The sequence below is a fragment of the Lactuca virosa genome, chromosome 5, assembly GCF_052849685.1.
Source record: "Lactuca virosa cultivar CGN04683 chromosome 5, Lactuca_virosa_CGN04683_v6, whole genome shotgun sequence".
Taxonomy (NCBI): domain Eukaryota; kingdom Viridiplantae; phylum Streptophyta; class Magnoliopsida; order Asterales; family Asteraceae; genus Lactuca; species Lactuca virosa.
In genome coordinates, this window is record NC_136430.1 from 249330853 (window position 1) to 249353672 (window position 22820).

The 22820-nt window shown below is 35.0% G+C and overlaps 1 long non-coding RNA gene across 1 annotated transcript; it reads right to left on the reverse strand.

Annotated features, from left to right (window-relative positions):
- Positions 1-17012: 17012 nt before the first annotated feature.
- LOC145117613 (uncharacterized) lies at positions 17013-19463 on the reverse strand. Its single transcript, XR_013712719.1, has 3 exons — positions 19375-19463; positions 17825-18358; positions 17013-17278 (listed from the first exon to the last, which is right to left on the reverse strand). It is a non-coding gene; the product is annotated as an uncharacterized LOC145117613 (long non-coding RNA).
- Between the last annotated feature and the right edge of the window lie 3357 nt (positions 19464-22820).

Here is a 22820-nt window from a genome sequence, read left to right on the forward strand (position 1 = left end):
ACAGCAACTTTTCGTTGAATACAGTTTCTGTTACTGTTCTTAGAAAATTTATAGAAAGATCATCAAAGCTCCAAATCCAAATCCACAAATTAGGAGAGTTTGGAATATGAGTCTAGTTTGTTCATAAATTTTATCATGATTTTTAGTGATCTCTAACAGAGGTCAAAATGTCCATAATCACAGGCTAGTACAGGTTTGCCTCTGAAATGATAGGCAGTTTTGTAAAAATCACCATAAATTGTAGAAACATCATATGGAGATGTGCAAGTAGCCATTTTAAAGCTAAGAGTTTGAACTACTTGCACCTGGAACAGTTTTGAAAACTAAAATATTTAAGTTGACCAAAACAGTCCGTGATTAAAGTCCATCTTTTTCTGATGTAATCTGTTAGAAAAAGTTTAATTATGTTCTTGATGATTTTACTTGTATTCCCCCCTTAAAACTTAAGAAAACATGTAAATGTAGGGGTATGAACTCACCTTATGTGATTTCAGTAGATGAAAGTGAGATAGAGGAAGTGTTCAACCCAATAACACTAAGAAGATGTCTTGATGATTCGAGAATCTAACACCGAAAAAGATGGAATTTGTGTAAGATATCAATGATTTGAGTAGAATGGAGTTTAATAATTATGTGAATGATGAAGATACTTACTAATTGAAGGAAGAAATCCCTGGAGAAAGCCTTGAAGTTCTTGAAGTTGAGAGAAAAGATGAGAGAATTTTGGAGAGTGTCCTTTGGTTGCTAAGTGTAGAATGAAAGAACTTTATGGAGAATGAGGAGAGAGGATCAATCCTCCAGCTCTTAGAACGTGGGAAGAGCTGGAGATTGGGTGTAAAGGTCCACTAAGGTGACAAGGAGTAGTGGGAAAGAGTGGATGATCATAGAGTGAGGTGGTGGTGGCTTGCTTTTGTCATAAAATAAGGAAAAGCAAATATTCCCTCAATAATTAGTCCAACCACCAATTCTTTTAATACATTTTTATAAAAACCCTGGAGATTTATATATTTTGGGGCCTTAGTTTATAAAATAAAGTTTTGGATGAAAATCCCACGTTAAAATAATGAAAAACGGAGTTAAAACGAAGTCGTAGTCGAAAAACCGGTAAAAAGGGGCCGTCTTTGGGAGAGATTTGGGAGAGATTTCAAATAGAAAGAGATAGATTGAAAACGATTTAGAGAGGTTTCGTTTGTGATTAATTTGAGTGTCCGGCTTCACAACGCAAGGTTCGTAAACCCCGTTAAACCGTGTTTTAGTGTCGTACACAATCCCGATGATTGTGAAATAGTGTTTTATCGCTTTGGTTCGTTGTTTAGCACTGTTAAGGCTAAGGAAAATCAAACACATGAACTTTCCAAATGATGATTTCTCATTAAAATAGCGAATTGTATAGTGATTACATAACGTAAACCCTAACATACAAGGGTTATTGGAGTTGACCGGTTTGACTTGTTGAGTTTGTTTGACTTTGACTTGACCGAAATTTGACGGTTGTCACACTCTGTCCGCTGAGCCTCCCTCGCTCAAGTTATAGAAACTTTGGTCTCCGTTGTAAGGTAAGGGTTGACCCTGGTCCTGGCTCCATCTGTTCAAGTTTGTTGCCCACAGAGGTGTGGGACCTTGAAATGTTGGACGAGGGTTAGGGTTCAGGATTTGAGCTACTGGGGGTAGGTTCTTGACTTCTGGTTCGGAGTCAGAATCCTCCGAGAAGTTCTCTGCGAAGTTGTCATCCAGAGGGATTGGATGATTCTCTTATGGCTCTGCATTGATCCATCCTCCGTTACCTTGGTTTGGGAGGCACGGGTCGCCGTGGGGATGGAATCCAGCCATGTTATCTACGCGATAATAGGGATAAAGAAATAATTAATAGACGTACTAATTTAGATAATTATAAGATGATCTTTATCAGTTACTTCAATACTTGCATAGTGCATACCAGTTACATGTAATCAAAACAGGATAGACCTTCGAATGAGTGACCCTAACTCCAAATCCACAACCAAACAAGGAACAGGAAGTAAAGCAAAGATCACAGATTCTAAGTCTATGACATCCTAGTCACATATAACCTTAGTTTATCCACTTAGCAACTATTGACCTACTAATAAAGACCTTTAGTTCTCAGGTAAGAATTATAGTAACACAAAATACTCCTATAGTATTTTAGGTTTATGTTCTGTTCTAATGTTTTCATTGTAGTAGTCTTGGTAAGTTTTTAGACTTGTTGCAGCCTCACAACCATCCTTGGGCATATGCTAATCACTTCTCGGACCAACATAGTTGATCAGGCTATGTCATTCCCAGAACTGACCATACATCCCCGAGTCTAATTGTGATGTTCAACAATCGTAATACTTTTGTTCTGTCCTAGTGACACTGATTTTAGTATGAATGCAGGTATGTATACTTGGTTAAATATTTTATTATTTAAAAGTATAAACTCTTGGCCAGAGTATTTTAATCCCGTTGTGTTTATAGTTTGTATATCTTTTATGGGTTGATATACTCGATTCACTATAAACAATGCTCTGATACCAATCTGTCACACCCCGAAACCGGAACGGCGGAAACGTTCTGGGGCGGAGGACGTCATGTACAGTATCACAACAAAGCATAGTAGTAAACAAGCAACACCATCATCCATTGCATTAATAATATAATTTAATACAAGTGTGTTCTGTAAAGTTTATAAGACGACAAATTATAAATCAAAATAAGGGATGAGTTTTGAAAGCTCCATCTTCTCAAAACCTGGCATCGGTACCTGTCTACTGATGACCTGAGAATACAAGTTATTTTGAAATATTTTATCAGCTTTAAAGCTGGTGAGTTCATAAGCATTTTAGTGTCATTGTTTGTATGAAAATGTTTGTAAGTGTTTGATGTATAAGTTTGTAAATGTTTGTAGTAAATGTTTGTATCTCCTAGAAAATCCTATATTTTCTACTAAAAGTAGCCTTCTACCAAGGCATCAAATGTTATGTATGTTTGTTTCTTGTAAAAGTGTGTATTTTCCCAAGTTTGACTATCATTAACAAAATAAAGTTTTTTACATTACCGTTTATGTGAGAAGATCACAATGTGAATGCAATGGGAAAATAATAAAGTACTGTAGTGTTGTATTATAATGACTACTGCTGTACTAACTACCTTAAGCCAATTGGTAATTAAGGTATAATGTGATATGATTGTAACCATACTTGATCGACTAGTAAAACACGACGCTCGAAGACGTCGAAAAGGTATGACATTCGTCACCCGTAGACCTGCGGGTCCCACTGTAGCTAGCAGCAAGGTGTAGGACGGTCAGTCCCGTATAGATTTATACACAATTTCATGCTCTCCCTCCAGGAGACTCTGGTTACAAAACGAACCATGGCAGTGATGCCATGCCTCGAAGTGGTGGCTCACATTTATGTTATAGTATTCTTGTATATGTATTGTATGTGTTAGTATAGTGTATGTTCTATCTGTCTAGTATGTAGTATGTTCTCTTTGTTTCTCATCATAGTATGTTCTCTTGTATAGTGTATAGTATGTATTGTTTCTCTTTATAGTATTCTCTATCTGTTTCTCTTTATAGTGAGTATTGTTTCTCGTTATAGTATGTATTGACTCATGTATAAACTGACTCTTTGTATGTTTCATTGTACTAGAAATAGTGAATAGTCACTTCCTAAACTATACCTATTATAGTTTACTAGTAGAGTTGTTTGTATAACTGAGTGTATTCAACTGAGATAAAAGCTTTTATGTCTATACATATATACATAATATATAACTAAGGACAAACGACACTCGGACAAACAACAGGGTACTCTAAGTCCACAACCAAACAAGGAACAGGAAATAAAGTGAGTTATCAGTCCTAAGTCCTTCCAACCTTACTTATATAACTATATATGCATTAGACATGGTTTTGACAGTATATAAGTTTAAAAGAGGTAAGAGAAAACGTTTGGCATGTAAGAACAAGTTTGATAAAGAGTTTAGTATGTAAAAGAGTTTGATAAACATTTTGAAGTAGTTTGTTTGATAAAACAGCTAAAAGTATAGCAAATCCATTTCTTTGATAGTTATTAATCACATGTGATTGATATAATAACTATAATGTTTCAACTTGTACTCCCCCCCCCCCCATAAAAGCATTTAAAAACATTTAAAAGGTAGATTAAGGGGTATGAACTCACCTGTAGTGAGTAGTTTGGATGAACGAGTGGTATAGGATGCTAAGTGCCAAGTGAAGACTTGAGCACACACACGGATCCTATTTATCATATAATGATACATATATGTACACAATTAGTGTTTAAACAACTAATTACGCAAGTAAAGACACCCTAGGACATGGAAAACACTTAGATTCTAGTGCTAGAAGTACAAAGGGTTGCATCTAAGGGGTGTAGGGCCTCATATAGGAGTTTACGGCCCAAATGGTAATACCCCTATGAGTTTACGGCCCATGGGTTTACGGCCCAATGAGTTTACGGTCGTAAACTCATGGTATTTTGTACCATTTTGTGTGTTAAGGTCTTACAATCATGAAGGAAGTGATCTAGTCTCATGTCTAAGCCTTAGGAAGAAGTTATGCTCCTTATGCACCAACAATTAGGGTTTACGGCCAAGGGAGATGCTCTTGGCCGTAAATATCTCATGTTCTTGGGAAAAGCTTGTTTTCAAGGCCTTAATCCAATATCATAACTAGGTAACAAGTATAGGAGGTAGATACTTACGATTTGAAAGCAAAAAGAGGGTGTTTTAGGCCCAAAACACCTAAGTGTTCTTGATGTTCTTGAGAATCTTTGAAGATCTAGACTCAAAGATGAAATCCATGTATGAAATCAATGGTGATTCATGGATAACAGAAGTATAATCTCACAAAGGAAGGAAATCACTTACAATTTTGAAGTTTGGAAGCAAAAACCTTAAGATCCTTGGGAGAGAAATCGGGTTCCAAGCCTTAGAAATGGGAAAAGTGAAGAAAAGTGGCCAAGTTCCATACTTATAGGATTGAGTTTATGGCCACCATGAGTTTACGGCCGTAAACTCATGGGTCTTGGCCGTAAACTCCTCATTTGAGGGTTTATGGCTAGCTTGATGGTTTGGTACTTTAGTTGACACATCCAAACACTTATTCCTTTGTTGTACTAGGCTCAGAATGCTCAAACAGACTTTAAACAGTTCTAAAAGTTAGCAGAAACAAGTCTGAATTTGATTGGAGTGAATGGTTTGTACAAAATAGAAATTTCGGGTTTTCACATCATCCCCCCGTAAGAGAGAATTCCGTCCCGAAATTAGAGTTTAATCAAGTAAGTAGTTACAAATAACTAAGCGAAGAGGTGAGGATATTTCAATTTCATTTGATCCTCATGCTCCCAAGTGAATTCAGGTCCTCTCTTGGCGTTCCAGCGAACCTTCACTATCGTAATACGGCTTTGCTTCGTTTGCTTGACCTCTCGGTCTATGATCTGTACAGGTTCTTCCACGAAGTTGAGGCTCTAGTTGATCTCGATCTCGTCGAGTAGGATTATAAGAGTCTCGTCGGACAGGCACTTTTTCAAGTTCGAGACGTGGAAAGTAGAATGTACGTTACTAAGTTCGCGAGGTAGGTTGAGTTTGTAAGCTACAGGGACGATTCTAGCGAGAATCTCGAAAGGCCCTATGTATCTTGGATTGAGCTTCCCACGCTTTCCGAATACTATATATATATATATATATATATATATATATATATATATATATATATATATATATATATATATATATGTATATATATATATATACATATATATATATATATATAGTATTATTTATGTTTATATTTTTAATAATGCATAAGAAAATGTTCAGTAGACAAAGTAAGGTTTTTTAGCAATCAAACGTATAGTTTTGGGAAGACTTTTTATGCTTTTTTTGCAAAAAAAATGGTTTAATTTGTAGACTTGAATGGTATTGTTTGTGTTGGAAGACATTTAGTGAATATAGTGCTTTATATTAATTCTATTTGTTTTGGTTTTGTTGGTTAATATATAATTATGAGCTATTCTTCTTAAAAGTTCAAAACTTTGTAATGGGGAATAATCCCCGATTACCCATTGGGGATGTGGATGGGGATAGATTTTTAATCCCCGATGGGGATGGGGTCGGGTATGGGGATGGGGATAAGGATTCAGGTATGGGGATGGGGAACACGAAACCTGGTATACCCATACCATTGTCATCCCTAGTCACTGATACTGTTGTTCCTAGTATGGATCAAATTGTTAATTCTCATTCTGACTTTGAAGACCAGGTTGTCGTCTCTAAAGAAGATGAGCCATACAACTCCTCAAATCAGTAAGATTAAGTTCCGAATATTATGAATGAAAGTACTAATCTTAGAATTCTTTGTGGTCATCATGAATCTCATATTATTGGAGATGTGAATTTTGAGATTCTCACTCGTAGCAGAGTCAACAGTAACTTTTTCATGTTTGTGAATTTTGTCTTAGTGATCGAATCAAAGAATGTTGTTGATGGTCTCAAGGAAGATGGCTGGATCAAAGCTATGCAAGACGAGCTGAATGAGTTTGAACGTCATCACATGTGGACTCTAGTTCAAAGGCCTCAAAGAAGGACCATTATTGATACTCGTTGGGTGTTCAGGAATAAGATGGATGAAGATGGAATTGTTATTGGAAACAAGGAAAGACTTGTGGCCCAAGGATTTTATTAGCTGGAAGGTTTGGACTATGATGAAACCTTCACCCATATTGCTATACTTGAAGTAATCCGTCTCTTCCTTGATTTTGCTTCATTCAAGAGCTTCTAAATCTATATAAAGACTACCTTCTTACATGGGCATCTTTAAGAAGAAGTTTTTCCAAAACAACCTCCAGGGTTTGAAAGAAAAGAATTTCCCAATCATGTATATCATCTTGATAAAGTTGTCTACGGTTTGAAATAGGCACCTAGGGCGTGGTATGACACATTGGCTAGATATCTTCTTGATTGTAAATACACATGAGGAAAGGGTAACAATACATTGTTCATAAAGAAATCAGGATCTCACATCATCCTTGCTCAAGTGTATGTTAATGACATCATCTTCAGATCTACTGATGAAATATTGAGTTTTGAGTTTGTGACGACCCAAAAATTTCAATCCAATAAGGTCAATCAATCCAATCAAATGTCAGACTCGTTTATGCTATCTTTTAGCTTTGTTAAGGGTCTGTTTAAGTGTTCTAAGCCAAATACATCCAAGGAATGAGTGTTAGGAAGTATCTGCTTGAGTTCACTGTACATCATTCGAGCCATAAACTCAATCTCAAGGAGTTTACAGCCGCAAACAAGGAGTTTATGGCCGTAAACTCTTGCCAGCCGTGAAATCATGCCCCTGAGTATCATATTCCTTCACTTTTCTTCATTTCTTACACATTCACCTCAAGAACACTTGAATTCTCTCTCAAGTATCATAAGGATCTTCGTCTTGATCTTCAAAAATTTTAAGTAATTCATCCATCTTTCTTGTTATTCCTTCTTGTCCTTGTAAGCATCTCTTGATTCATCCAAGAAATCACCTCTTTTGGTTAGATCTTCAAGATCATCAACTTTCACCAAGAACACACACGTGTTCTTGGTGGCCGTGAACCCTCTTTGAGCCTCCTAAACGTAAGTATCATTTCCTTATGCTTAGTATACGTTAGAAACTCGTGTTAAACACCCTTGAAAACAACCATTTCCCAAGAACAATAAGAGTTTAAGGCCATGAGCATATCCCTTGGCCGTAAACCCTTGTTTTGGACATATCTTGAGCCTCAAACACTTATAGATGCTTATTAGCCATTAGAACTCTTGAACCCTTGAATCCCTGTGAAACAAAAACCAAAAATGCATCCATTTTGGAGAGTTTACGGCTGTACACACTTGGTGTGGCCGTAAACTCAAGTGTGGCCTTGAACACACTTCCCTTGGTCGTACACTCCCCTTTGATCAATCACATGTGATTTCAACACTTCATTCCAAGTGTTTCCTAGTCCTTAAGGGTGTTTCCTTGCATGTTAGTTGTTTAAAACACTAATTACATGCCTATATATGCCATTATATGTCAATTAGGACTCGTTTGTGTCCCGGGAATTCATTCGTGGAACATCTCATCCTTACACAAATTTGCAGTTGAATCACCCACATAAGGTGAGTTCATACCCCTATAATCAATCTTTTAAATCTTTTAAATGCCTTTAAAGGGGGGGGGGAATACAAGTTGATCACAATGATAATTGTGTAAATGTTATTTGTGATAACCATGATATTCAAAAGGATTTCTTATACTTTTATAAGTAATCAACTCATTTCAAAAGCTCTTTTTAAGTTATGTTACTTTATAGTTTATAAAACTCCGTTTTTAAAGTACAATCATAACTTAGTAGATAAATGAGTCTTTTCATCAAGTCAGTAACAGTTCAAGTAAACATACTAGTAAACTATAATAGGTATAGTTTAGGAGTTCAAACATATTATAACGAGAAACAGGGAGGAACATATTATACACTATAAAAAGAGAACACACAATACACTAAAACAGAGAGAACATACAATACTAATTCAAGAATACTATAACATTAATGTGAGCCACTACTTCACGACTTGCAATATACTTGCTAGGTTGCATTTTGTAACCAGAGTCTCCTGGAGGGAGAGCATTAGTTTGTGTATAGATCTATACGGGATTGACACCCCACACCTTATTGTTAGCTACAGTGGGACTTGCAAGTCTACGGGTGACAAATATCACATCAGTTTCGGTGCCATTAGGTCGTCGTGGTAAAGCACGTGTCATATCAGTATGGTTATAACCATATCACATTTTAACCTGAATCAGCAAACTGGTTTTAAGGTAGTTAGTGCTTCAGTAGTCACTTTTTTTCAAACATTACTGAATACTTTCATCATTACAAACGACAAACAGAACAGTCAAGTCTTAGTACATTCAGTAGAAAGGGATCTATAATGCTAACTTTATGATTCCTTAGTTTATACATCAGGGATATATATAAATCGAATCTAGCAGATAGTAGGATGTGTGTTTTCCGCTTCATTTCCTATTCCTTGTTTGGTTGTGGGCTTAGAGCAGATGCACCCAGTCTACTATCTATCCGATCTTAGTTATATATATATTCTGTTTACACTAAGTAATCATAAGGAGTACCAGGTATGGGTCAGGTCATAGTATACAAATTCAATACATCGTTTTCTAGTAAAAAGTTATACTTTTTAGTTAGAACACTTAGTAGACTAAACTAGAAACTTACCAGTAAAGGGTTTAATCCATTTTATTAAACCAGTATAACTTAAAGGACCTTAAGTGGTTAATTCTATAATACCTTAGTTTATACATCAGGGTTATATATAATTAGTATCTGATAGGTAGTTGGATGTGTGATTTCCGCCTTACTTCCTGTTCCTTGTTTGGTTGTGGGCTTAGGGCAATTTTACACAATTAACTATCCGTTCGATAATAGATTATATATAACTAGTATAAACTAAGTGATTATAAAAGGAACTATTGTGGTTACTATTTTTACTAAAGGAAATAACGGTTTTTCTTAAAGAATTTTTTCATCAAATATAAAGGAACTATTACAGTTAACTCCGTGAGTACCAAGTGAATACACCAGGGTTATATAAAACGAAGACCTAACAAACAATGGGATGTGTGACTTCCGCCTCATTTCCTGTTCCTTGTTTGGTTGTGGGCTTAGGGCAGATTCACACAACCGATTGTTTGTTTACTATGGGTTTTATATAACGTGTATCTATTTAGTACTCACAGAAAGGATTGTAGAGCCATTTTTACTTAACTTTCATAATATCAGCAGACATAGGATCTTCTGGAGGAACTGGCGAACTTTTCTAAAAGAACTTTCAACTTGCTTTACATCACTAAAATCTTATGAACTCACCAGCTTAAATGTTGATCTACTCTTTCAAAATAACTTGTATTCTCAGGAAACTAGTAGACAGGTTCGTGCGTTGAGATTCAGAAGATGGAGCATAATAGCTTCATGACTTGTTTTGTTATTTACATATGTAGTCTATGTTTTATGAATCACATACTTTGTAAATACTTTCTTTCTAATGAAATGGTTGTTTATTACTTTGATTACTATGATGCATGTCTTGAGATACTAAACATGACGTCCTCCGCCCCCGAACGTTTACGCCGTTCCGGTTTTGGGGTGTGACAGAGTTCGTTGAGGTTATGACCAAGAAATTTGAAATGAGTATGATGGGTCAACTAACTTTCTATTAGGTTTGAAGGTCAAACAACGCACTGAAGTAATCTTTTTCTGTCACCTTAAATACATTGTTGACATACTGAATAATTTTGGTTTTTCTAATAGAAAACCAGTGATCACTTCAATGTCTTCATCAACATCTATCTCTGCTGATCCAACTGGCACTGATGTGAATGCAAACCTGTATCAAGGAATAATAGGAACATTTCTCTATCTTACTGCCAGTCGCCACCACATTATGTTCATCAACATTTTGTGTGCTCGATATCAAGCCTATCCTAAGGAATCTCATCTTCTCGCTATAAAGAGGATCTTTCTTTACATGAAAAATACACCCAATCTTGGGTTGTGGTATCCTCGGGATTCTAAGTTCAACATCGTAGGATACACTGACTCGGATCGTGGTGCGTGTGGCATTGATCGAAAAAGTACTTTAGGAGGAGCTCAAATTTTGGGTAATAGACTGGTGAGTTGGTCCAACAAGAAGAAGACATCAGTGGCTTGCTCTACCGTTGAAGCTAAATATGTAGCCGCTGGAAGAAGTTGCACTCAGATTCTTTGGATATAGAATCAGCTTCAAGATTACGACTTTAACATCAAAAAGACCCCTATTTTATGCAACAAATCTAGTTCCATCCAGATGATTCAAAATCCGGTGCAACATTCCAAGACCAAGCACATCGACATTCGTCATCACTTCATCATGGACGTAGTTCAAAAGGGCAAAGTGGAATTGTTCTACATTCCATCCACTTATCAATTGGTTGACATTTTCACTAAAGCATTGGATGATAAAACCCTGAATAAATTGATTGTTGACCTTGGCATGCTTTAAATAACTTAATTTTCTTTTTGATTGTTTTGAAAAACTTCACTTTTGTCTGCTTTCATAAACACAAAAAACACACACAAAAACACAAGTGCTTTATTTTGCTTTTACCAAAGGATTTTATATAGCTTGCTTAAATATCTATATCTAATGCTTACAAGTGTTTTCTTTTCTCTCTATTCTCTCTTTTAGGTCTATATATTTCTTGTTTGCATCTCTTCTCTCTAAAGTTGGAAAGAAATTGGGGCCATGCATAATGTTCTGAATGCTTTGGTTGTAAAGGAGAATGTAGGCATCAAGTCTTCTTCTTGTTGACAATACCCTCTTTATCCTTCACTAACTATTATGGATGAAAGCAATCATCATCAACACAGTGAATCTTTCTTCCATCTGCTAACTCATAATCTATAAAAACCTCGAGTGCCCTTGTTTTAATCTTGTCAACTCAATGGTTTCATAGATTAGAGCCCATTAACTCGTTGGTTACAGAGATTGGTTCTTGTTCTTCTCTTGTTCTTGGTGACCATAAATCTTGGAATCCATCTACATCACCTCATTGATTAAAGACATTTTTTCTCTCTGTTTCCATGTTATGAATTTTGTTTTGTTTTAATGTTTGTGTGTTCTTTTATAGATAGTATTGAAGGGTGGATATCTCGAAGAAAAGAAACTAATTCATCAGCCTTTAAAAAAAGATTTCTTAGTATCAGTTTTAAGATTCTCTTAAAAAAGGCTACATTTAGGTCTTTTGAAAAAGCTGTATATTCCTTTTTCAACTATTCATCAGTTGACCATTTCTTAAGTTATTATCTTCTTACCATTTTTCTCTTGTACCATATTAAACGAATTGATGGTGAATTTCTAATATTTTAGAGTGCAACTTAACTTTATGATACAGAAGATAAACCACTTTTCGTTGATATGTTTACATTGTTTATGATTCACACCGATTTTCACCTCAGCATGATTAAAACACCTCACTCTATGTTTTAACTTGTTCTCAATAAAACATAACGATTCATCTGATATACCACAAACTGATGAAATTTTGATACTCTGTGTCGATGGTTAGTCTATGTACCATAGGCTATCAGACGCACCAATCCATTCTCACCAAACATTCTTCTTTTGAATCTTATGACTCAGCATATGAAGCCAGACGCTGATGAGAATTCAAAAACTCTGTGCCGATGGTATATCACATACCATGATATATTACACACACCTACCTATTCTCTCCCTACAATTCTTCAATTAAAGTAGTTGATGATTCACTTTATTTGCTATATACTGATAAAACATTGACACTCTATGATGATGGGTGCATTCCATACCGGAATGTAATACATCCATCATCCCATTTTTGCCTATATTCTTCTAATAAACGAAGTTAATGATTCAACATATAAAACCATACACCGATGATACTTCGCAATACTATGTTAGTGAATGATGGTCCAAACCCATGCTATCAAGATACATCTTAATCTCACTCGTTCATCTGCTGCAACATACGTTGACCGTTTCAACTCATAATACAATGATGTTGATCTCAAAAAGGGGGAGAGATCATATACTAATATGTACATATCTTCTTAGGGAGATACTTTCATTTTCTTAGGGGAGACAATTTCAAAACGCAAGAAATGTTCTTAATCTCAGGGGGGGAGCATTCATTGTCTCCTCACTTCAGAAGCTAACAAGTTTTCCTATGATGACTATGATAATTCCCTTGAAGACCAGTTTTGACATCGTTAGATAGGTGAGACTGTATGGTCACACCTTATGATCTGACGAGTCAAACACATTACACGCTGATCACCAGCGTCATCGTCAATGTCAGTGCCTACTTTAGTATGATTAGCATCAATGTGAACTTAATAATATTGGTAATTATATGTATATTAGGCAGTTATACGTTGTATATATGGAATGGATATCTGATTCGTAATCTTCGTGATTAGGATTATACATTTACTTAGATTAGTATACATCCCCAAAATAGTGGGATCTTCATTATTATAATCGTATGTAATGTACTATTTGGGTAAACTCCTAATAGAGCTTTGTGTCGTCTTTGTGACCCCGTTCTCTTTGTGAGAACCCCTCTTTCTTACTGAAGGTATCTTTGTTATTATTCAAGTTCTTAATTTTCTGTTTAATATTTGCTTTATTTGTTTCTTTTTTGTTATTCACACTTGAGTGTATCCGGTCGATACAAACATTCATATGTGTATGATGATTAAATACATGTACATTGTGATAACCATTTATTTTTAAAGCCTTTTTGGAAATCTTTTCTTCTTCATCATATTATATAAGTCTCTTAATTAAAAACGATTATCTCAATATCTTGCTTAATATTTACAACTGAGCACTACACTAATCTCTAATTAGTCAGTAATAACACCTACACCAAAACCCTAACCTTTAGTATCGATTGATCCTAGTGGCGCATCCTCAACAAAACTATCACATCATGAAGTTATTTATCCAAAAGTAACTATTAATGTATCTAAGAGAATAAATTTATAAAATATCGATATAATAATATTTATCCTATTTGTAAGTGACTTACATTTTCTTCGTGAAAATGTTTGTATTTTTTTTGTTCATTTCCGTACAATGATATTGACGAGAAAACATAGATACGAATTTAACCTTAATTTCTTGTATGAGTTAAATATATTTATTTGGACTAATTTTAAGATGGTTTAAAGTATATATATATATATATATATATATATATATATATATATATATATATATATATATACCTTGAGTTATCAACAAAACGAAAATGATATCATAAAATATTTAGGTGGAGATTGTAACGTCCCAAATTTTACAGTAAACTTTTCATTTATTATTAAAACCATTTTTTCCAATTCCAAATTCAAAGATCCAAGTAAAACCATTTGTTTCAAACATTAATCGATCTATGAACATAAAAGTTATCAAATGCAAAAATTCCCAATGGATGTGATATAATCAATCCACGCCTTTTCCTCGTTACGAGATAACCTGAAATAATTTAAACTTAAAACTGTAAGAAAAAAGCTTAGTGAGTTCCCAAGATACCACATACCATATGTGACAATTGGAAATTTTCCGTCACCAATTATCACTAAAGATTAGCATCAACCGATGATAATGATAGAACTTTTCATATCGAAGGAAAACATGATCTGTTAAATTGTAACATCCATAAAATTCGAGCCAATTTAAAACTTTTTAAATCATTTAAAACCATTTGGTTATTACAATTTGTTTTCAAAATAGTTTAAACATCAGAGTTCCCAGAAATCATAATCATCAATCGAGGAAGTGTACAGTCACGCCTTCGCCTTCCCGCGGTTATCCGCTGAACCTGAAACAATAAACTGAAACTGTAAGCTCGAAGGCTTAGTGAGTTACCCCCAAAATACCAACGCCATACCGATATAACCATAACATATAACATATAAGTGAATAGAATAGCCATGCATCTCGGGTCTACAATGTGACTGGTCTGCCCGCACCGGGCCTTCAGTCCACCTGGTCCACTCTCTGAGTCTACAGTATGCATAATGAGCCTTCAGCCTGACTGGACTGCCTCGCAGGCTTTCAGTCTATCTGGACCGCTCTCCAAGCCTTCGGTACATCTGGACCGCCTCGCAAGGCCTTCAGCCTATTCGGACCGCTCGCTGGGTATGTTGGCCTTCAGCACAAAGCAGGACCGCCTCAACCCTACCCCCAATCAAAAAACCATGTGCACATATAAAAAATAATCACATAACAGTCTATAGACAGACAAACCGATCTAACAGATCAGTGCAATATATAACATCCTATCTACTAGGATACTGATTGAACGGATCATAACAGCATATAACATCCTATCTACTAGGATACCGATCTAACAAATCATAACAACATCTTATCTACCAGGATACCGATCTAACAGATCATAATAGCATATAACATCCTATCTACCAGAATACCGATCTAACAAATCATAACAGCATATATCATCTTATCTACTAGGATACCGATCTAACAGATCATAACAGCATATAACATCCTATCTACCAGGATACCGATCTAACAGATCATAACAGCATAACATATCAGGATAACAATCCGAAAAGGGTCGGCCTTGGTGCCTTAGACCCGTGAGTAAAGTAAGGATAACTCACCTCGCACTGCCGATCTGAAATGAAGAGACAAACTCCTAAATCGCTGCCTCACCCAAAAATTCCGAACAGCTGATCTCTCGACTCCCAAAGCTATCAATACCTAAATCACTAGGACAAAAATGATCTATGGTCACACTTTTGCCAAAACTGCCCAGCCACACTTTTGACTAAAGTTGTGTCAAAAGGTTATTGCTAAAATTTTGCCATTGTTTTAATGACATTTTAAGTTGTACTTCATGACCATTAGTAATATAGTTGAAACCTTTAGACACGTTTAAACATAACAAATGTGACAATTATTAGCCACACTGGAACAATGAGGCCAAATGTCACCATCCGTCACATTTTTGTTAGATATATGGAAAAACTTTGTGATGGTTTTCATTAGAGACAATAGATTATTATATGCTCACATGAAACAAATGTTTATGTGGCTGTATCATGCAGCAGATATTGACATTTGAATGCAACGTAACTAAAAGGTAATATATGGCTACATTAATTATTTGTGTGTCCATACGGTAGCTTTTATTACACACTGATTAAGAGCAACCAAACAAGTAACTATATGTATTTTATGGTCACGTTTAGTGTATTATGTGTGTCTAAAAATAAACATTTGTCATGATAAAAGAAAAAAATGTATAAGTATAAGTATGTTATAGTCACAGTTAAACATGTTATGTGTGGCTAAAAGGTATATTATATTCATGAAAAAAGGAAATACTTGTAAGTATAAGTAATTTATTGTTACTTTTTACAATTTGGCGTATGTATAAAAGTAAAAGATAGTCATCGTAAAAGAAAAAAAAAATTGATTGTAAGTATTTAAAGGTCACCAATTAAATTATTAGGTGTGTAAAAGCAAAAAAAAAAGACTATGATTAAATATAAAACGTGTGACTATGAGTATTTTATTGCCAGTTTTTAGAACACATAGTCATGATTTAATCTCTTATGCGTGTTTAATAGTTAATAATAGTCTTGATAAAGGAAAAAAAATATATGACTGTTATTATTTTGTGGACATTTATTCATTTTATATATATATATATATATATATATATATATATATATATATATATATATATATATATATATATATAGATGATTATAAGTAAAAAATATTAATAATCATAAAAAAAACATGTGACCTTTAGTATTCTACGGCCATGTTTTAAGGAAAAAAAAACAAGGACTATAAGTATTATATGCTTAAGGTTTTATGAAAAAAGAACCTTGAACTACAAGTGTTGAATGGTTATGATTTAATTTTTATGTGCGACTAAAAGTAAACAATCGTCGTGAAAAAAGAAGAAACATATGAATATTAGTATTTCATGATTATTATTTAATTCTTATGTGTCGAAAAGTGAATTTTTTGTTATGATAACAGAAAAAATACATGTGACCGTAAGTATTTTTTTGTCACTGATACTTAATGTTTAATAGTTGAACTCTAAACATCTTTTGCAAAAATAGTCAAAGTAAATATAGTGATGGTTTAATTGATCATTGATTAAATAAAATAATATAAATTCAGAGAATTTGAATAGAAAATAAATTATATTAAATTAAAATACCAACAAAGAACTGGGAATAGTACAATTACAATGGGAGAAAAATAAAGTACACTCTTATAATTAAAGCTCTCCATCATTAATCCACCATTTGGTTAAAAAAATAGTTTAGCAATAAAGGTATTATTGTTACTTTTGGGTCAAAACACAAATGAGACAAAGGAGTTCTAGTTCTAATTCTAATTAATAAACATCAACCAATTTACATTTTTTTTTCAGGGGAGAACCAGTAGCAACTGCCAACTAGAATACACTACTTCGAGCAAATTTCAAAGAAACCTTTTTTCTCATTCAGGCAACTAACTTTGGGGTATCGAGCACCGGACAACAAAACGCAAATTATAACCTTTAATGCATGAACTTTGAGAGGTTGAAGGGTATGTGGAAGGAGGTTACTGGGGCTGTGAAGATCTGCATAGGCACAAGAGGAAATCAGTAATTTAACACTAAAAACGATAAATTAGAAAAAACTTGAAATACTAAGTTGCAAATAAGCAAACTACTGTTTTTTATTTCTGTTTTACCAGCTGAACATACTAAGAAAAATAACCCTGGCCAATGGTCATGTTGATGAACAGGCCAAAAATTGACCTAAATAGTCAAAATAACAAAACTGGTCCGAAAAAGAAACTTTCTACTAGAATTGGGACGTTTAAAAAAACCAAAATTCTGATTTTGTTTTTACTAAGCTGAATATAATGTGCAAATTGTCCATTTTGGTCATGTTGACCAACATGCCAAAAATAGACCTAAATAGACAATATGACCAAAAGGGTCCAAAAGCTAAACTTTATACTAGTAATGCCAAAAATAGACCTAAATAGACAATATGACCCAATGCTTTCATTGCTTTCTTAGCCTCATAGGTACTACTCAACATTTCGTTACCTTCAGGTAACATCTTCTTTATCAAAACTAATGTTTCAGTAAAGCACTTATCTAAAACTCCATACTTACTCTTCAAGTTTAGGAGTTGTACAACTGCAGACAACTTTGTGAAGTCAGGACACCCTTTGTATATTGGCTTCTCAGCATCTTCAATTAGTTTTTGAAATTTGACATAGTCTCCTATGAAAGTTTCTTCTGTGGCTTCAACTATCTCTACTGTATCTTCGGCATCCGTTGGAATTCCTATTGTGAAGCTCGTGGATTCATCGAAGTATGTTGTGTTCATTGAGTTGTTGTTTCTAAACGAAACATTTCTTTGTTGGTCCTCTTTTTCTCCATGCTTAATCCATTTGGTATAGTTTTGATCAATTCCATATCTGAATAAGTGATGATCTACTTCTGACACATGAAGACTTATGTGGTTTACACAATTAATACACGGACATGGAATTTTTATTTTTATTTTGGAATCTAGTGGGTCCATATTCCTCGAGATCTTCAAATTGCGGACTGCATAGTCCAAAAATGCTGCAACTCCATCGATGTAAGGCTTTTTGTGTCTATCAGTTCCCATCCAAGACTTGTCCATCTTTTTGTAAGGATCTGGTGTAAAAGATATTCATCCCAACATGTAAAATGTGATAAAACATTGAACATTCAGTATGGTATGAAAAGTAAAATCAGTACAAATTAGACTACATTAAAATAGGAGCAATTTGTTGGATAATTCAAAAAATATGGGTCAACATTAGTCTAGTGTTCCTCCTCTGTTCGTTATTTTGTCCACTGTGAAGTTTCCATTCTTCAAGAATCAAGTAATTTGATTGTCAAGTTTTTGTCCCTATTAATCTCTTGTTCAGATTTCCTTCATGGTTTTGTGTGCCATTCTAACATAATCAAGTGACTTGATTACTGCATAAATCTTATTCTAAAACTAAGAATTAACTGAATTAATTCCAGCACCATTGAATACTTTATTCGTTACATGTACTCTATATACATAATGTGTGTTCACAAGAATAAAACCTACTTATCTAAAAATAATATAGCACCAATCAGACAACCTAATTATCTATGAACTTATCAGGTATAAAATTGATAGCAATGGTGAAAAATTGCAGAAACTAAGCGAAAATGGAAGGTGAAAAAGGAATTTCCAGTGAAAATTATATCATTCATTCTCATGATATTAATTTAAAAACACAAACTTAAAGTAAAAAACGGAGTACCAGGAATAATGTTTAGCTGTTCAAAAAAAAATTCTAGACAATTTGTACTTTAAGATGCTCTGTGTAAATACATTTGCTTGAAGCATTCAGGATTAAACAGGTTTATGATGAAAATTTTAATACATTCAGATTCCAGCATTGATCAAGATTCATTAATGAGGGGTTTCAAGCATTCAAGACTTAATAAGCATAGTCTCCTGGTTGATTATGTTGCCAAAACGAAGGGAATATATGGAAACGGAATTGTGAAAATTCATATTAAAGCAACCATACATAAGTTTAAGATCAAGTGTCGACAAGTATTTCAACACATTCACGTTGGAAAATTGATCAAAATCATGAACATAGATGGAGAGAGGGAAAAAAAGGAATGCATCGTATTTCAATTACCTGCTGGGTATTCTTGATTTCAAGAAGGAAGGTACGACAGACAAGACGAGGACGTAGAGGTTAACACAGCCGATCGTGAAGAAGAGGGCAACAAGAAAATTGATAACATTTACTAAATCCTGCCAAGGGCATTATTGTCTATTAAGTTTTTCTTTCAATTTTATTGATTTAAAATTATTAAAAAGGATCGTGAAGAAGAGGGCCACAAGAAAATTGATGCGTGAAGCAAGATATTTTTTAAAATCTAAATAAGATATAAAATTTTAGATAACCATGAGTAAAGTAATTAAGAAAACGAAAAGTGAGAAATATAAATCTATATGATTAATTAATATGTAAATCAAAATGGTATTATTATATAAAAAAAATTGTTTGTAAAGGATAAATGTGGTAAAGAAAAATTAATTTCCACCACCTGTCATCGCTACCACCATCACCACCACCACCGCTACCACCATCGCCACCACCACCGCTGTTACCACTACCGCCACAACCACAACTACCGTCTCCACCACCACCACCTACCACCGCCACCGCCACCACCACCTACCACCGCCACTACCATCCCCACCCGTCATCGCCGCCGCCAGCACCACCCATCTCCACCACAACCTACCACTGCTGTTGTCATTGCCGCCACCACCACCTACCGTTGTCGCCATCACCAACACCACCACCTACCACCGCCATCGCCACCACCACCACCTACCGACATCACCACAACTACCGTCTCCACTACCACCACTGCCATAACTACTGCCACCACCGCCTACAACCGTCACCACCTACCACCACCACCACTACAACCACCGTCACCACCACTACCATCATCAGCTACTATCACCCATCACCACCACCACTTACCACCGCCATCGACATGAATGCTCAATTAATAAAATGAAAATTTTTACTATTTTATAGGTTATATAATATATCTTTACATCTATGATGGAAAACAAAGTAAAATTAAACAAAACAGACAAAAAGGGCGAATCTGTCATTTTACATAGATTACAATTTCATTTATAGCCAACCAAACAGAACCTGGAATTAATTCCAATTCTATTTCCTGCCAACCAAACAGTATAGAAAATTGGATTCAAAGTCCTGATAGATTCATTTTCCAATTCCAATTCCATTTCCTTTAAAAACATTCTACGAACCAAACAACACCTTAGGCTATCAACACCTTATACAAGATTATGAGTAACCATTCAAAGCTAATGGCTTGTGTCTTTAGGGCATATGGGATTATGACATACCACTTAAGGCTAATGAGTTATTATGTGAGTGTTTGGGATTGTGGCTTTATGCTTATTTTACATTTGGTTTAAAAGGATTTTATTATTTTTACAAATAGTTTTTGTATTTATGATTATTAACAGACACCACTACATAAGGCCAAATGGCAGTTATGGATATATGGGTATTAACAAACACCACAATCACTTGTCGCCACTGCTACCACCCACCACCAACACCTGTCACCGCTACAACCATCGCCACCACCACTCGTACCACCATCGCTGCAACCACCGTTACCACTACCGCCACCACCACAACTACCGTCTCCACCACCAACCACCAACCACCACCACCACCTACCACCTCCACCACCGCCTATCACCGCTACCGCCACCACCTACCTCCACCACCACCAAAACGCCAACCATTACTACCACCACCACCACCACCACCACTTGCCACCACCACCTACCACCGCCACTACCACCCCCACCCATCATCGCCACCACCACCACAACCCATCTCCATCACCACTTACCATCGCTACTATCGTCGCCGCCACCACACACTTACCGTCGTCGCCACCACCACCACCTACCACCACCTACCGCTACCGCTACCGCCACCACCACCCAAGACCTTTCACCTCAACTACCACCTACCGCTACCGCCACCACCACCGCCACCACCACCCAACACCTTTCACCTCAACTACCACCTACCGCTACCACCACCCACTACCTACCAAACAACACCTTAGGGTATGAGGAATTATGGATATAAGCCGAGATCATATGGTTATATGATAATAGGGGATTATGGTTATATGATAATAAACACTCACTAAATGCTAATGACTAATGCCTTTAGGGTATGGGGAATTATGGCTACCAGATTATGAGTAAGACTTAAGGCTAATTACTTATTATTTATGGTCCATTTGGGATTATGGCTATTGGATTACTACATATAATCAAGATATTCATCGAAAGCTAATGACTTGTGACTTTTGGGCATATGAGATTATGACTACAACTTAAGGCTAATGACTTATTCTTTATCGGCCATTTGGGATTATGGCTTTATGTTTATACTTTTGCAAAAACCGAAATTTTTCGATAAGGTGCGGTTTTTATATATTCATCAACCGCAAAAACGGAATCGAACCTTACTATTATATTATATATTAATTAAATTATATATTTATATTTTATATATAATAATAGCTATATATACTTAGACTAATTAAACAATGAATATAATATTTATCTTTAGCAAAAAATTTAACAAAAAGAAAAAATAGTTAATATTTTTCATTTAATACGTCCAAAAAATGTTGCCAACACAATATGTACGTAAATTTTGAGATTTTCTTCACATTTTACAAGGACCAAAATGTAATTTTTATTAAATTTGGTAAATGGCAATGTTGATACAGTTTCAAATCGTTTGAGGAGGATGTGATGAAATCTAGGAACAATTAGAAACTATATCAAATAGACAAATACGCTTTTCGCCTCCAAAATCGTTTTAGGGTTCAGAAAGGATCACAAGAAAATTTCAAGAATGTGTTTACTCTCCAAAATCAAGGCGGGAAGTCTACATCTTTCTCACCGCCAAAACCATATCAAATCGATTTGAGAAAGGTAATGTCGAGATATTAGGTATCATCCTTGAAATTAGGAACAGATTAATTTCATCTCTATAAAGAAGATTGATTTATTCAATCACTTTTATCGTCTTCTCCATTGTGAAAGAAAATCAGTTGTACTACAAGTGTTCTTCTACCAAAATCGTTCTTTATTCGGTTGTAAGTCTCCATGAATGTTAACATTAAGTTTGTCTTTCAGTGGATTAAAAATGTTACTGGTAGTATATTGTTCCAAATTATGCCATAACAAAAAATAATTTTTTTGAACACCAGGTGTACTTATTGCACATTAACTGTTTGATGAAAAGCCTAAATCAATAATTTATGTTAAATATTATTGTATGGTATCATATTCTTTAATGAAATACTAATCTGATTACACTAACTTGTATGTTATTTTTCATGTTTAATTAAGCATTATGGAAGGAGAAAACACATTGATCGAAGATGTGCCTATATTGGAAATGGAGGAGGAGGACCAAGATGATGGATCTGATCTAGATGATTCAGAACATGAAGACACATCTGATTACACTTCTAGCGATTCCGA